Source organism: Rhinopithecus roxellana, chromosome 9, assembly GCF_007565055.1.
Source record: "Rhinopithecus roxellana isolate Shanxi Qingling chromosome 9, ASM756505v1, whole genome shotgun sequence".
Taxonomy (NCBI): Eukaryota; Metazoa; Chordata; class Mammalia; order Primates; family Cercopithecidae; genus Rhinopithecus; species Rhinopithecus roxellana.
Genome location: NC_044557.1, coordinates 18,852,713 through 18,868,668, shown reverse-complemented (window position 1 = coordinate 18,868,668; position 15,956 = coordinate 18,852,713).

Below are 15,956 nucleotides of genomic sequence, written 5' to 3'. Positions count from 1 at the left end.
AACTCTGAAGAGTCCAGGAAATAATTTTAGGACATTTTAAGTTAGGAAAAGAAAATTCTACACAGACATTTAGTAAAATTATAAACATAAACAAGAAATGTCATATGACAGCCTGGAAATGATGGTGCTGTCTTAGAAGGAAGACGGATGAATGGGATAGGGAGGGAGATTTAAGTCTTTTTTTTTTTTTTTTGATATTTTCTTCTTTGAATTGATCTGTGACAAGTATGGAAAAGATGTTATTTGTTTTATCTGATTGGTGGATACTTGTGTGCCTCTTTCTTTTTTTATATATTTAACATTTCTTAAATGTTTGTATTTTTATAAAGCAGATGCAAAGTATGTAGTTTTAAGGAAGAAGTTGGAGAAAAGTAAGGCAGAATAGAACGCTTTTAAGACTTATGTTTCTGTGTATTTTAATGAAGCTGCAGGAGCTTGAGAACTAGATAAAGTCACTTACAACTTCTGCTTTCTTGGTTTTCTTCTTCCAAATAAACACTAATGTGATAAAATGACCTGAAACAATCCATTCTGAGACATTTATATCAAACTCTGGTTATCATCTGGGGCATCTATTGCTTTGTACATTGCAGGTCCTCAGTCAATAGCTGCAGGTTGAGCCATTTACAATCTGGTATTAAACCATAATAAACCAAATTAAGCCATATTAATTCAGAAAATGCCTAACAGGTGTTCCTTTGATGCGAAATTGATTTCCTGGGTATAATGTGAGGAAAAGAAGGCTGGGGGCTTCAATTTCACTCTTTTTTTGTTTTGTTTTGTTTTGTTTTGTTTTTTTCTTTTTTTTTGTAGCAAAACAGATGAGAAAGTTCGTGCAAACTGGCTTTAGAACAGCTTCCTAGGAACAGCTTGGGTATTTGTTTACTCTGTAAGCATTTCACTCTCTATTCACACGCTTTGCTAATGTCTCTCCTCTGCTAGCTTTGGCTAACCTTGGATGCCCTTTCCCTCTGTTTAGAATTCCACAAAGATAAATTTCCATTTCAAGCACAGTCTCCCGCTTCTGACTAAAATTGTTCCCATCACTCGCGGCCATTTTCCTCCTAATGGGGCTTCCATTTGCTCTCCTCAGGGCATTCTCTAGTCCCTGAAGCCAGATTGCAGAAAACACAGCCTGTTTCTCTTCTTTTGCTTTTATATTCATGATTATTTGAAATGGAACTGGGTTGAGACACTTGGAATCTAGATTCAAGAAAGTTCCCAATTTTTCTGCCATCTTTGGTTCATTTCCTAGAGTCAGGTTCTGTGGATGCGCCATGTGATGCAGGCTGTATTGTCGACATTGCTGTTGTTTTTCAATAAATTACGTAGAAGGCACTTCTGCCCTAGCTCTCAAAATCAGGTTTGCTTTGGTACTTTTCTGCTCTTCTATGATGTCCATTAATATTAATCAATATCTTATTTGGCTTAATTCCTAGATGTTTGAGTCTTTTTCAGTTATGAAAATATCGCTTAGTCAACATTCTAAGATGTCTGAGAGGCATCTAGTATCATCCTAAACTTTGAATTGCCCTCTTGATCAATGTTCTTATCCAAACGATCTTTGTGAATGCCAATACGTTATCATTTCCCGCTGCAAGTTCTTAATTTGAATTTAACTTTATTTGGCTCATTGAATGGGCGATCTCTTTGCTTAAATGTATTTTGTATATGTTTTTGATTTGCATAAATGTAAAGGATATAAATGCAATCTTGTTACATCAACATGCTGTGTAGTGGTGAAGTTTGGGCTTTTTGTGTAGCCATCACCTGAATAGTGAGCTTTATACCCATTAAGTAACTTTTCATTACTCACCCTCCCACCTTCCAACCCTTCAAGGACTATTATTCTATTATTTAGCTCCCACTTATTTGTGATATTTAACTTTCTGCTTCTGAGTTATTTAACTTAAGATAGTGATTCACAGTTTCATCCATGTTGCTGTAAAAGACATGATTTCATTATTTTTTATGGCTGAATAGTATTTCACTGTGTGTATATGTATACCATATTTTCTTGATCTAATCATATGTTGATGGACACTTAGGCTGGTTCCACATTTTTGCTATTGTGAATAGTGCTGTGATAAACAAATGAAAGCAGGGCCACCTAGACCACCACTCTACCTTTATAGTGGCAACCCTGATGTCTATGACATTTGCAGAGATCTATTTATAAAAACAAATCAAGTAGGGCTGCACACAGTGGCTCACGCTTGTAATCCCAGCACTTTGGGAGGCCGAGGAGGGCTGATCACCTGAGGTCAGGAGTTCAAGACCAGCCTGGTCAACACGGTGAAACCCTGTCTCTACTAAAAAATAGAAAAATTAGCTGGGCGTGGTGGCACATGCCTGCAATCCCAGCTACTTGGGAGACTGAGGCAGGAGAATCACTTGAACCCAGGAGGCAGAAGTTTGGTGCCATTGCACTCCAGCCTGGGTGACAGAGCAAGACTCTGTCTCAAAAAACAAAAGACAAAAAATCAAATTAAAAAGCTGCCCAATTATTTCTGTCCTCATCAACTCTATAACTTCCTGCCTTGTAGACACTTTTAATATAAATCAAGTTTTCTTCCATCCTTTGAGAATACAGAGTATCTGTAAAAAACATTATCATCACACTAATAGAATGTTACAGTACTTACTCATTTTTGTTTTGAGTTTGTCCATAGTTCCCCCTCTCTCTCCACTGAAAACACAGGCCTTTTGCTCTCACACCATCCCCACCTGTGTTTTCCTGAACATTTAAGTTTTCTTGTCTAACCACTGTGCTCAACACTGATGTCCAAAAGGAAAATTCCAAGTTGAATAAGATATATTTTCTAACATACAAGAACTCAGTTTACTGAAAGAGGGAGATGTGTCACAAATAACTACAGTATATTAAGCTCTGTATGAGAATTTTGGACAAAACTATTGGATCCAACCTTGCCTCCAGGTGCCAGGAAGGGCACTGGGGAGGGACAGTTGAATTTGGTCCAAAGCCATAGCAAAGTTAATGAATTTTGGAATCAGACAGGTCCACTTGAGCTGTCAAGTTTATTAACTGTCTGAACGTATGTGAGTTTGTTTTTATCTCTAAACCTCAGTTTCCTCACTACCCTAATCACACTTGTCTCAGAAGATTGTAAGAATTAAGTACAAGAATACATATAACGTATGGCACAGTGCCTGGAACGTGGTAGACACTTAATAAACCTTAGTAGTTAAATGACATCATGTTCTGTTATATGTTTTTTTTTTTTTTTTTTTTTTTTTTTTGAGACGGAGTCTCGCTCTGTCGCCCGGGCTGGAGTGCAGTGGCCGGATCTCAGTTCACTGCAAGCTCCGCCTCCTGGGTTTACGCCATTCTCCTGCCTCAGCCTCCTGAGTAGCTGGGACTACAGGCGCCCGCCACCTCGCCCGGCTAGTTTTTTGTATTTTTTAGTAGAGACGGGGTTTCACCGTGTTAGCCAGGATGGTCTCGATCTCCTGACCTCGTGATCCGCCCGTCTGTTAAGTCTTTTTTAGGCAGATAGATAGGTCTTTGCTTTAGCAATTGTGTATCCAGTGAAACAGTTCATGCACATTTATGTCATGTTGAGGACAAAACAATAAACGAAGTGCTACAGGTAACTTAGTGCTTAGCAAAGAATGAGTTAAAATTTCACTGGGCTCAAGTTTACTCAGGTGAGGGTTCCTTTTGCTTGCTAAGGATTGAATTTCATTCTAACTGAAGCTTAACATTTCTTTTTTTAAAATGGGAAAGTCGCATAATCTACATTACAGTCAGAGGCCTATGTGGAGATGGATTGCAGTGTAAAGATGAAGAAAATTTGTAGTCCAGTTAGCAAGCTATGGCAATAGTCCAAGCAAGAGATAATGAGCTTAAAAATTAAGCCACTGGACTTGGAGAATAGGTCCAGTTACAGCATTTTTAAGTGATGGGATCAATAGATGGGAAAGAACTAATTGTTTATGTGCACATGTGCATAAAAGGTGGTACCTTTGTTATATTATAGCCTCCTCTACTTGGCTACCAAAAAATGTTATATGGGCCAAAACTGGGATGTCATCAGCTCAAACCAATGATACAGATTTCATTCAATTGTTAATTAATTGTCCAAAAATATTTATTTTACAGGAGGTTTTATAGCCATTTCATTCTGAGAACTCAAGTCTTGGATTGGAACTGAGGATATATAATAAAACCTCAAATAAATACAAATGTAAATTTCTGTATGTATATATTTATGTGCACATATACACGCATGCTTGTGCACGCAGGTGCACACACACACACACACACACACACACACATTTTTCTTTACTCTGTCCAGTGAGAGTTTCTAGGAACACTGACATTGTTAATAGGAACTGGTACACCTAGTGCCAGATCTTGGATTCGAAGCACTACTTTCCAATAAAAGGAATTGGGGCCTTTTGTCGAAATCAACCACCAGTTCCAAAGCTGGGGCTGGAGATGCACGAGATAATCCTAGAATATATTTTTATGTCAGAAATCAAGAAAGCGCTCAAAGAATGAAGAGACATGCCAAGGGGATGTACTGGCCAAATGTGAAGTAATTTGGACATCACAATAAATAATAATTGTTTTTAACCCATAAAGTAAAACAAATCCACGATGAACATGAATGTGGAATAATAAATAAATAAATAAGTAAATAAATAAACAAATAAAAGGGTAAAGTTTTTCTTTGCAGTAGGAAGGCAGTAATAAATATGGATGGCATGGTATCTTCAGAAAATCACCATTCGACAATCGCTGTAGTAATAACTGTTTTAGGCAAGAATCACCGATGGGTAAAACTTTGATGGGAAACGTTAATGAAGTGAACAAAGTTAACATCACCATTAATGAGACAAGTAGACACAATGTCCCTGCATCAACATGGCTTCTGTGGTGTTCCTGCCAAAAATGCATTGTGTGAATCTAAACATAAAGAGGTTTCAGACAGTCCCAAACTGAGTGCTATTCTGTAAAAGACACATGGCCACTACTCTTCAAAAAAATGAGTCATGGAAGACAAAGAAAGAAAGAGTTATTTTTAATTAATGGAGAATAATGAGACACGAAAACCGAGGGCAACATGAATACCAGATTGATCCTGGGCCAGTAAAAAATTCCAAAACTTGCCTAAAGTCTATGTATTAGATAATAGAACTACATTTACATAAATGTCCTGATTTTGAAAATTGTACTCTGATTTTGTAAGAAAATACCCTTGTTTTTAGAAATTGTACACTAAGGTAATGGGGCATTTTCTTTGCTACTTACTCTCAAATGGTTCAAAACTGTTTACATACAGAGACAGAGAACATGATGAGACAAATATTGTGAGCATAAAATTATCTCAAAACAAAGAGTTAAGACAGATTCTTTAAAATACACATTTTTGACAAAGTATCATACAACATCTGGGTACAGTAAGCAAAAGTTTGCGGGCTATAAAATCACTGTCACAATCAGATTACCAGAGACGGAATTACAAGCTGTCCCCTTCCCCACATGACAGAGTCAGCAGTGGCAAGGGCCAGTTTCAGTGATGTTATCTCCACAATGTGTTGGCAGAACAAGAAGGTCGTTTGAAATTCATCAGCTGAAGACAGGCAAACACATGACATGAAGACTGGCTATTAATCTTGGCTCATTTTATAACAAAAGTGATATCTAAAGGCACTAAGACAAACCTGCTTCAGAAAACAAAAACCAATATAAATCCAAGGATCACTCAAACAGATCCCATGCTGGATTTAAAGTATGCTTTTCCAAACTGTGGAACACAGTGGGCATGGAACAAAGTGAAGTATTAGGCAAGAGACATTTCCCTCCCTATAGAATGACAAGACACAAAAAACATGAGGTTTGCCTCAATACAGTCTTTCGGTAGTCAGTCATATTGTGTCCAGAATTGGTGGCTTCTTGGTCTCACTGACTTCAAGAATGAAGCCGCGGACCCTCCCGGTGAGTGTTACAGTTCTTAAAGATGGTGTGTCTGGAGTTTGTTCCTTCAGACGTTCAGATGTGTCTGGAGCTTCTTCCTTCTGGTGGGTTCGTGGTCTCGCTGTCAGGAGTGACGCTGCAGACCTTTGTGGTGAGCGTTACAGCTCTTAAAGGCAGCGCATCTGGAGTTACAGGAGTTAGTAAGAAATAATTTTACGCAGATAGAGAGGTCCTTGGAAAGCTGTTTCTTTTAAAGCAGCTCCAGAAACTTTTCTCGTCTATTCAGGAAAGCCCCAGCTCTTAGAGGCAGGCAGGCAACCTTCGATATGCAAATGCAGACCATTAGAAACGGGTCCACCCAAACATGGCAATTCTGCCCTCTTCTTCTTGCCTTTGCTCCCACATGTGCCTGGCAACATGGCCACCCCCACATCTCCCCTCCTGTGTAGAACATCCATGGCACCTTACATTTGCATATTAAAACACTAGAGTGGGAGGGCCAGTTTTTTCAAGGGCTATGCGAATGACATGCCTGGTCAAACTAATCCCCTGAGCCCTATGCAAATCAGACATGACCTCCTCCAGCCTCCTCATATAACTGACTGGCATCAGCTGCACTGGGGGTTCCCTCTCTAGGGGCTTTGGAGACCCCGCCCCATTCTGTCTTTGTACAGGGGAGCTTCTTCCTTCTTTCTTCTCCCTTCTTTCTTGCCTATTAAACTCTCCACTCCTTAAAACTACTCCACGTGTGTCTGTATCGTTTTATACAATTCGACGTGAGACAAGAGCCCTGGTGTTCCTCCACTCATTGGAGCTGTATCACCAGGAAAGGCCAGCGAGAGAAAAGGTGGGAAAATTGTATCTTGTAATCTCCACAATGATAGGCTCTATGTTGGCCATATGAAGAGTTCAACACAAAATCCTCCCCTGTCTTCTTCCCTTTCTCTCTCGCTCTCTCCTTCCCTTTCCTTCTTCCTTGCAACACATTGCTGGGTAAAGCACAACGATATTATTCAGGACTTTATATTATTATTCTGAATATGTCGGAATTTAGCCTACAGAATGTAAAGGTAATGTTGCCCCAGATCACTAGCATACCCTCCATTTACTAGTTCCTCTATGATTTTATAACTGAAAGATTACAATATTCTTTTCAAGAGGTTCCTGGTGTCAGAAGGGGGTCATTTGAAGCAAGAGAGCAGACCTGACTATTGGTAAGTTGATTTCCTTCAGAAGTTAGAAAAAGCAAGGAGCTCCTTTCTCCTGCCTTCTCTTTCTCTTCTCCCCTAAATAGACAGAACATTTAAACTCAAGCAGTCCTGGGCTGTTACTCAAGACACACAGGAAACTGGTAGGGAAAATGAGAGATAGGATCATGTGCATGGCTATTTAAAAGTTTATTGCCCAATTAATTTGTTATGTATTCTTGGTAAAGCCCGGAACAATCTAACTTGGTCTCACGAGAAGAGAGTATGGTAGTATCAAAAGAGAAACAGGTCAGTTTGCAAAAGGCTCTTTTGCTAATAGATCAATTTTAAAGTGAATTCCATTTGCCAAATTACTGATAATTTCTCAGTTTTAATTTTGTTTCAGCCTCTATCCAGCACTTGTATCTTATACCTGCTCCTATTCCTATCATTGCTGTTTTAAATGTAAATGGAGAGCATTTCCATTTTTGCTTTTTAGTCTCTATTGTCATGGGTGTGAGTCCTACCACTGCCCTGCACTCTGTACCTGCTTTAGCCCCAAAGGTTATCACAAATGTTACACTTTTTTTGGTTGTTGTTATTGAGATAAAGTCTCCCTGGGAGGCTCAGGCTGGAGTGCAATGGCACAGTCTTGGTTCACTGCAACCTCCGCTTCCAGGATTCAAGGGATATTTTATTTTGAGGCAGAGTCTCACTCTATTTCCTAGGCAGCAGTGCAATGGTATAATATGGGCTCACTACAACCTCTGCCTCCCAGGTTCAAGTGATTCTCCTGTCTCAGCCTCCCGAGTAGCTGGGATTACAGGTGCCTGCCACCATGCCTGGCTAATTCTTGTATTTTTAGTAGAGATGGGGTTTCACCATGTTGGCCAGGCTGGTCTTGAACTCCTGACCTCAGGTGATCTGTCCTTCTCAGCCTCCCAAAGTGCTGGGATTACAGGCGTGAGCCACCACACCCGGCACAAATGTTACACTTACACAGCATCTAACACCATATATCTCAGCTCTTTCTATGGTAGCCTTTATAGGAAAGCCCAACTATTTTCATTTAAAAATAATGTAAGCTGCGGTAGAAACAAATGTAGGAGCAGAACTGCTGCAAGAGTGGGAGAAGGAGGGGGCAAGAGTTATACATGAAAAAAGAGTTTGAGAAGCACTTCAACCATTTAATAATTGATTAAATGTATTACATTCAATAATGGAATAAATTGATCATTCGGTTGGATTAATTTGCAGGTTCCTTGTTTTAAAGCAAACCAGTTGGGAACCAGTGAAAAGCCTTAAAGCTCCATGGTTAAAATTCTTCTCCACTTGGGATGATGGCCTTAACTTCTCTGTGGTCAGTTATAAGGTCTTGACATATTTTGTTCCTCTATCCTTTAAGATAGACATGTCGCCCAAGTGACACAGAGGTCATTTTCTAAGTCTCTTCAAGAAGGGTTGTATGGAGTTTTTTCATCAGTACTACATTTTATAGGGTTTGTTTGTTTGTTTGTTTGGAGTCTTGCTGCATTGCCAGGCTGGAGTGCAGTGGCATAATCTTGGCTCACTGCAACCTCCACCTCCCAGGTTCTCCTGCCTCAGCCTCCCATGTAGCTGGGATTATAGGTGTGTACCACCACGCCTGACTAAATTTTTGTATTTTAGTAGAGACGGGGTTTCTCCATGTTGGCCAGGATGGTCTTGATCTCCTGACCTCATGATCTGCTCGCCTCGGCCTCCCAAAGTGCCAGGATTACAGACGTGAGCCAACGCCCCCTGGCCAGGGTTTGTTTTAAATATAAAAAGTAAAAAATCAATTTCTACAAATACATGAATAAGATTGAGATGTATTTCTTCTTTAACTTTTTTTTCTTTGAAACTATGCTTTTAATTGCTTCAGAAAGTTTAAGACTGATCGGGCATAGTGGCTCACGCCTGTAATCCCAGCACTGTGGGAGGCTGAGGAGGGCGAATCGCCTGAGATCAGGAGATCGAGACCAGCCCAGCCAACATGGAGAAACCCCGTCTCTACTAAAAACATAAAAAAATTGCTGGGCATGGTGGCATGCACCTGTAATCCCAGCTATTCAGGAGGCTGAGGCAGGAGAATTGCTTGAACCTGGGAGGTGGGGCTTGTGGTGAACCGAGATGGCACCATTGCACTCCAGCCTGGGGGACAGAGTGAGACTCCATCTCAAAAATAAAAAAGAAAGTTTAAGACAACATTTCTCATACTCATGAATTCTTTGGACTCTTTGGGACTGGGGTAAGTGGGAAGGGCTGGGGACAAGTTCAGGGTAGTAATTGTGTTCTAGGACCATCCTAACAACATGATGCCATTCTTCTCTTCCAATAATTGTATCTCCCCTTTGTTTCTGAGAATTGTGGGCCTCAGCCTCCATGACGCCTCATGTCGAAGGAATAATTTGCTGTTGTTTACAAGAGTTTACTACACTGAAATCCATAGTCCATAAATCACATTTAATGGAGAGAGTGGGCAGATGATTAAAATGCTTTTTCTAAATTCTCGGAACAGCCTTACTATGGAAGCATACTATTAATCACCAAACTCAGCAGGATTGTAATCTTTGCCTTTTAGGAGGAGTCAAAAGTATAAGAGGTCTGAGTTGTATTTGTGAGGCTGGTCATTGAGACTGCAGCATCCGCAGGACATTTGTGTACACAGTGGGGCGTCTTTGTCGACTTTTGCCAACAGAGGCCTGTGTGAACATTTAAAAAAAATAAACCTGTTTACAACAGTTTTAGATTTACAGATTACTGTGAAGTTAGTAAAAATTTCCACATACTCTAACCCCGTTTCTTTGATGATTAAGATTTTATATTAGTATGACACATTTGCCCTGATTAATGAACCAATATTATTACATCATTATTAATTAAAATCAATACTTAAATCAGACTCTCTCAATTTCCCTCTTGTGTCTTTTTACCTTTCCAGGATCCCATCCAGGAAACCACATTATATTTAGTAGCCGTATCGCCATAGGCTCCTTTTGGTTATGACAGTGTCTGTGATTTTCCTTGTTTTATATCATCTTGACAGGTTTGAGGAGTTCTGGCCAGATATTCTCTAGACTGTCCTTTAGTTGGAATTTATCTGCTGTCTTTTTCATGATTAGGCTGTGTGAACCCTGAAAATTTGAGACAGGTATCAGTTAATTTAAAGTTGATTTTGCCAAGGTTGAGGACGCCCGCCCGTGACACAGCCTCATGAGGTCCTGACATGTGCCCAAGGTGGTCGGGGCACAGCTTGGTTTATACATTTTAGGGAGACATGAGACATCAATCAATATATGTAAGAAGTACATTGGTTTGATCTGGAAAGGCGGGACAACTCGAAGCAAAGGCAGGAAGACTCTAAGCCGGGGAGAGGGCTTCCGGGTCACAGATAAGTGACAGACAAGGGGTTGCACTCTTTTAATTTTTTTTTCTTTTTTTTGAGATGGGGTCTAGCTCTGTCACCTAGGCTGGAGTGCAATGGTGCAATCTCTCCTCACTGCAAACTCCACCCCCTAAGTTCAAGTGATTCTCCTGCCTCAGCCTCCTGATAGCTGGGATTACGGGCACCCACCACCACGCCCAGCTAATTTTGTGTTTTTTAGTAGAGATGGAGTTTCACCATGTTGGTCAGGCTGATCTCAAGCTCCTGACCTCAAGTGATCCGCCCACCCCGGCCTCCCAAAGTGCTGGGATTACAGGTTTGAGACACCGCCCGGCCTCTTTTGAGTTTCTGATTAGCCTTTCCAAAGGAGGCAATCAGATATGCATTTATCTCAGTGAGCAGGGGGATAACTTTGAATAGAATGGGAGGCAAGCCTGGGATAATGTATTTTGGAAAGAAAGACAACAGAGGTAAGCAAGCCCACAGAATTCCCTCTCATCATGTCTCATGGAGGGTACTTGCTGTCGCATGACGTATGACTTCGGTGCTCATCTTGATCACTGGTATTGAGGTAGTGTTTGTCAGTTTCTCTCCTCTAAAGCTGTTCTTTCAACCCTCTCCCTGCTGTAAAATCAAAGGAAATGACTGAGAGTCTCCATCAATTAGAGGCTTATTTTTGCCAAGGTTGAGGATACGCCCAGGAAAAAGAGACACAGGCTGCAGTAGAATCTGCGGCCCATACTTTTTCCAAAGATGATTTTGAGGGCTTCAGTATTTAAAAGAGGAAAAAGTGGGTAGCAGAGGAAAGAAGGAACCAAAAGGAGAACAGTGTAGACAAAAGCAGCAAGTGGTTGCATTCTCTTGAGGTTTTCATCAGCATTCACTGAATCCACCTTGTACATGTGAAAGGAGCGGGCAAAGGCCGGGTGCTGTGGTTCAAGTCTGTAATCCCAGCACTTTGGGAGGCCGAGGTGGGCAGATCACGAGGTCGGGAGTTCAAGACTTGCCTGACCAACACGGTGAAACCCCGTCTCTACTAAAAATGCAAAAGTTAGCTGGGCGTGGGGTAGCGGGCGCCTGTAATCCCAGCTACTCAGGAGGCTGAGGCAGGAAAATTGCTTGAACCCGGGAGATGGAGCTTAGAGTGAGCCGAGATCTTGCCACTGCACTGCAGCCTGGGCGACAGAGTGAGAGTCCGTCTCAAAAACAAAACAAAACAAAAACAAAAAACAAAAAGAAAGGAGCAGGCAGAGGCATTGGTCTGCTCAGCGAATCTGCATTTTTGCATGAGAAAAAGTAAACATAGAGTAGAGGAAGAAGCAGTCAAGTATGCTTTAGTCTCCGGTGAGCAGAGGGATGACTTCCTGTCTCTGCCCTGTCTTTTACCTGTGAAAAGAAGCTGTTAATTTACATTGCCAGAATGAAATTCAATGGAACTCTGTTTTAGGGTAAAGATTTTGGGACCCAGAAAGAATGTCCTTGTGAGGACATTGTGAGGGAAGCCTCCTTGGGGAGGTATGTGGCTTCTGTCTTTGCAGTTACGTATTTAGGAAGAAAATGGGAGGCAGTTTTCCCTGACTCAGCAAGCTTAACTTCTCCCTTGGCATAGTGAGTTTGGGGCCTGGAGACTATTTTCCTTTCTCTACTGTACTCACTGCTCGGAAAGAGGTCACTATGTGCTGATCACAGTGGAGAGTTACCGTTCACCTTCTTAAGAGCGGAGTACCTACATATGTTATTTTGAATTCTTCCACGTGAGAAATTTATCTATTCTCCCCATTTATCTATTTATTCAATCATTTATTTATGTAAGTGTGGATTCAAGGATATTTAGTTTATATTTTGGGCTATAATTCAATACTACTTTATTTGTTTATTTTTTGCTCACATTGGTCTGGCTTTGACCATTGGGAGTTCTTTCATTTGGCTCCCATATTCTTTTGGCAAGCCTTCATCAATGTGGACTTTTTTTTTTTCTTCTTTGAGACAGAGTGTTGCTCTGTTGCCCAGACTGGAGTGCGGTGGCGCAATTTTGGCTCACTGCAAGCTCCGCCTCCCAGGTTCACGCCATTCTCCTGCCTCGGCCTCCCAAGCTGGGACTACAGGCGCCCGCCACCACACCCCGCTAGTTTTGTTTTTATATTTTTAGTGGAGATGGGGTTTCACTGTGTTGGCCAGGATGGTTTTGATCTCCTGACCTTGTGAGCCGCCAGCCTTGGCCTCCCAAAGTGCTGGGATTACAGGCGTGAGCCACCATGTCCGGCCCAATGTGGACTTTTATTGTTTGAGAACTTTCTTACTTTGTGGCCTACAAGATGATCCAAGCACATCTTGTATATTTCCTGCCCCAATCCAAGGATCTGCCATTTCTTCAAGGAGCCCTGGTTCTTTTGATTGAAGAATGATAATAGAAGCCAAGATTGGTGTGCTTGTTGCTACCATGATATTCATGTAAACCTTTAAAATCTGAGTTTCCTCTGGAATTCCTATGCTGATTTATTAAAAATGCCAACTTGTTTATTAATCACTGTTCACAAGCCTACCAATTCTGGAATTATGAGATAGTCTGAGTACTTCGTCAACATCATTTCTTATAATTCTTACAATAGCATGAAGAAAATCTAATCTCTGGAAGTGGATGAGAATAAAACATAATTTGAAGTGGCAGTAGGAGAAATGTGAAAATTACTGTTTTATGTCAATATTGTGTCAATAAGCAGACTCTTCAATTATAAGGTAAAAGCAATCTTCCTCTTTAGAGAAAGGGAAATAAAACTACTTTGTATAGGAAGATTTATTTTCTGAACCGTCTCTGGATTGTTTCTGCATACTCAGTCCAATTTGATGTAAATTTAGAGAGCAAATAGATTTACCTTTCGTAGACTACCACCACCTTCCACCACCTAGTTTCTCTGCATTTATTTTTTTATATAGTAAATACGATTTGAGCACCTGGTATGAGGACAAGTCAAAGAGGTCCATAATTCTGGCTCCTATTGCTGCATGAGAAGTTGTCTGGAAGTTTCGTGGTACAAAACGACAGCCATTGTATTTTGCTCACTGTTTAGTGGTTTGGAAATTCAGGGAGGGTTCAGCTGAGGCAGGTGAGGAAAGAGCTGAGAGAACCTGTAAGCTAGAACCATCTGTATGTCTATGCTGGAGAAATGCTGGGTGATGCAAAACAGGATGGCTCGCCTTCCTCCTTCCTCCTTCCTGCCTCCTGGTACCTCCCCTTGCCAGGCACGAATCAGAAGCAAAATGGCAAGGGAGTCTCCAGCCCCAGCATCACACAGCAGGCAACAGAGGGTGGACTTGCAGATGAGAGAAAGTAGAACATCACTAGCACAGTCAAACTTTATGAATAGCCAAAGGCTTCTTTAAACACCAAAACTCATTTTTCTATTCTATTCTATTCTATTCTATTCTATTCTATTCTATTCTATTCTATTCCATTCCATTCCATTCCATTCCATTCCATTCCATTCCATTCCATTCCATTCCATTCTATTCTATTCTATATTTATGTTAGAGACAGGGTCTTACTCTGTCGCCCAGTGAGGAGTGCAGTGGTGCAATCTCGGCTTACTGAAACCTCTGTCTCCTAGATTGAAGCGATTCTACTGCCTCAGCCTCCCGAATAGCTGGGATTACAGGTGTGAGCCACCATGCCCGGCCACAAAACTCGTATCCATTTTAAATGGAAAATTTGAACTCTTGTTCACAGAATATTCTAAATTTAATTTTTTTTGGTGTCTTATCAAGGGTGAGCTGTTTTTTTTTTTTTTTTTTTTTTTTTCTTTTTCTCTGTTTATAATACATTATTTCTTTAAGGCCTATTTTGTTGTGTAAGATTCCTCACCCCTCTCTCAAAATCAAATGTTCTGTGTTCTTTGAGATATTTCTGATATGTTTAGTTTTTCTTTCTTTTGCCAAACAGGTTCAAATGCTTTGTATCAGTGCAGAAAGTAAGGTCTGCCCGTTTCTATATTCTAATTCCTATATTTTAAATTGATGTTGGCTCAGCTATCAACTATGAAAACCTATTGAAAATAGAATAAAATAACTGTAAAAGGGGTTGAATAAATACCTAAAGAGTTTGTCTGCAGGTCAAGTGGCTCAGTCTCACTGCAGGCACCAACTTCGTAGTCACTTGGAGACTTTGCTTTTAAGTTTTGGATATTTAAGCCTGCTGGACAACTGATACATGATTTAAGGCAATGTTTGTATACAAAATATTTTCAGTATTTCTCTTTTTTTTTTCTTTCTGTATTTAGGGGGAAAAAAAGTTAAAATTTAACTCTGAAGACAATTGTTTTCCTAACATGTGGCCATGTTATAACTGTTAGATGCTAGTGTTTAAAAGATCTGTGCAGAAACTGGTATTTTTTCTCAACTAGTCTCCAGGTATCTAAGCAGCAACTGATTTTAGAGATGACATGAGAAAATTGTCATGCAAAAGTATCTTGAAGAGTAAGCCTTGATGGCCAATTGTACCTTCCACAATTATGGACTGATTGGTTTTTATATGTCTTGTATTCTTGGGCTACAGGGTAACCTAAAAACATATTTCTGCATAATCTGTGGATCACTCTTAAAAGCTCTTAATATGATTCTCAAAATGTAGTTAATAAATTTTATCAAAGAAAATATCGTGACTTAGCAGAGTCTATTTAAACACAAGGAAAAAATTTTTCTCTTTGATGAATGGCAGGTTTTCATTGGATCCTTATCAGTCAAATTTTTGTCCTCCCTCTTAAGGAAGATTATGCCATTTTAGATTGTTTTATTCAGTACGGAGATGCCTTTGTCAGCACAGAAATATGTCTGGATGACATACTTTGTACCCCAATATCTACACTTTCTTTTGGAGTTATTTTTAGTGTGCAGATTTCCCTCTCTACGGATATAATTTTTCTGAATCTCTAATTGCAGAATACTGTATTTAAATTCAGAGTCCTGTGAATGGACTAGAAGGAATCTCTGATCTGTGAGGTCATTCAGTGAAACATAAGATGTTCTTGCAACAGGAGGTATATGCAGTTGTGTATTATAGATTGCACACTCACAGAACAAGTTCATATATATATATGTGTGTGTGTCTGTGTGTGTGTATATATATATTTTTTCTTTGGAGACAGGATCTTGCGCTGTCACCCAGGCTGGAATGCAGTGGCACAATCATAGCTCACTGCAGCCTTGAACTCCTGAGCTTGAGTGATCCTCCCACCTTAGCTTCCTGAGTAGCTGGGATTATAGGTGCATGCCATTGCACTCAGATAATTTTTAATATTTTTGTAGAGATGAGATCTCACTATGTTGCCCAGGCTGGTCTTGAAGTCCTGGTCTTAAATGATCCTCCCTCCTAAGCTTCCCAAAGTGCTTGGGATTACAGAGGTGAGATATTAAAGAGATAGCTGAA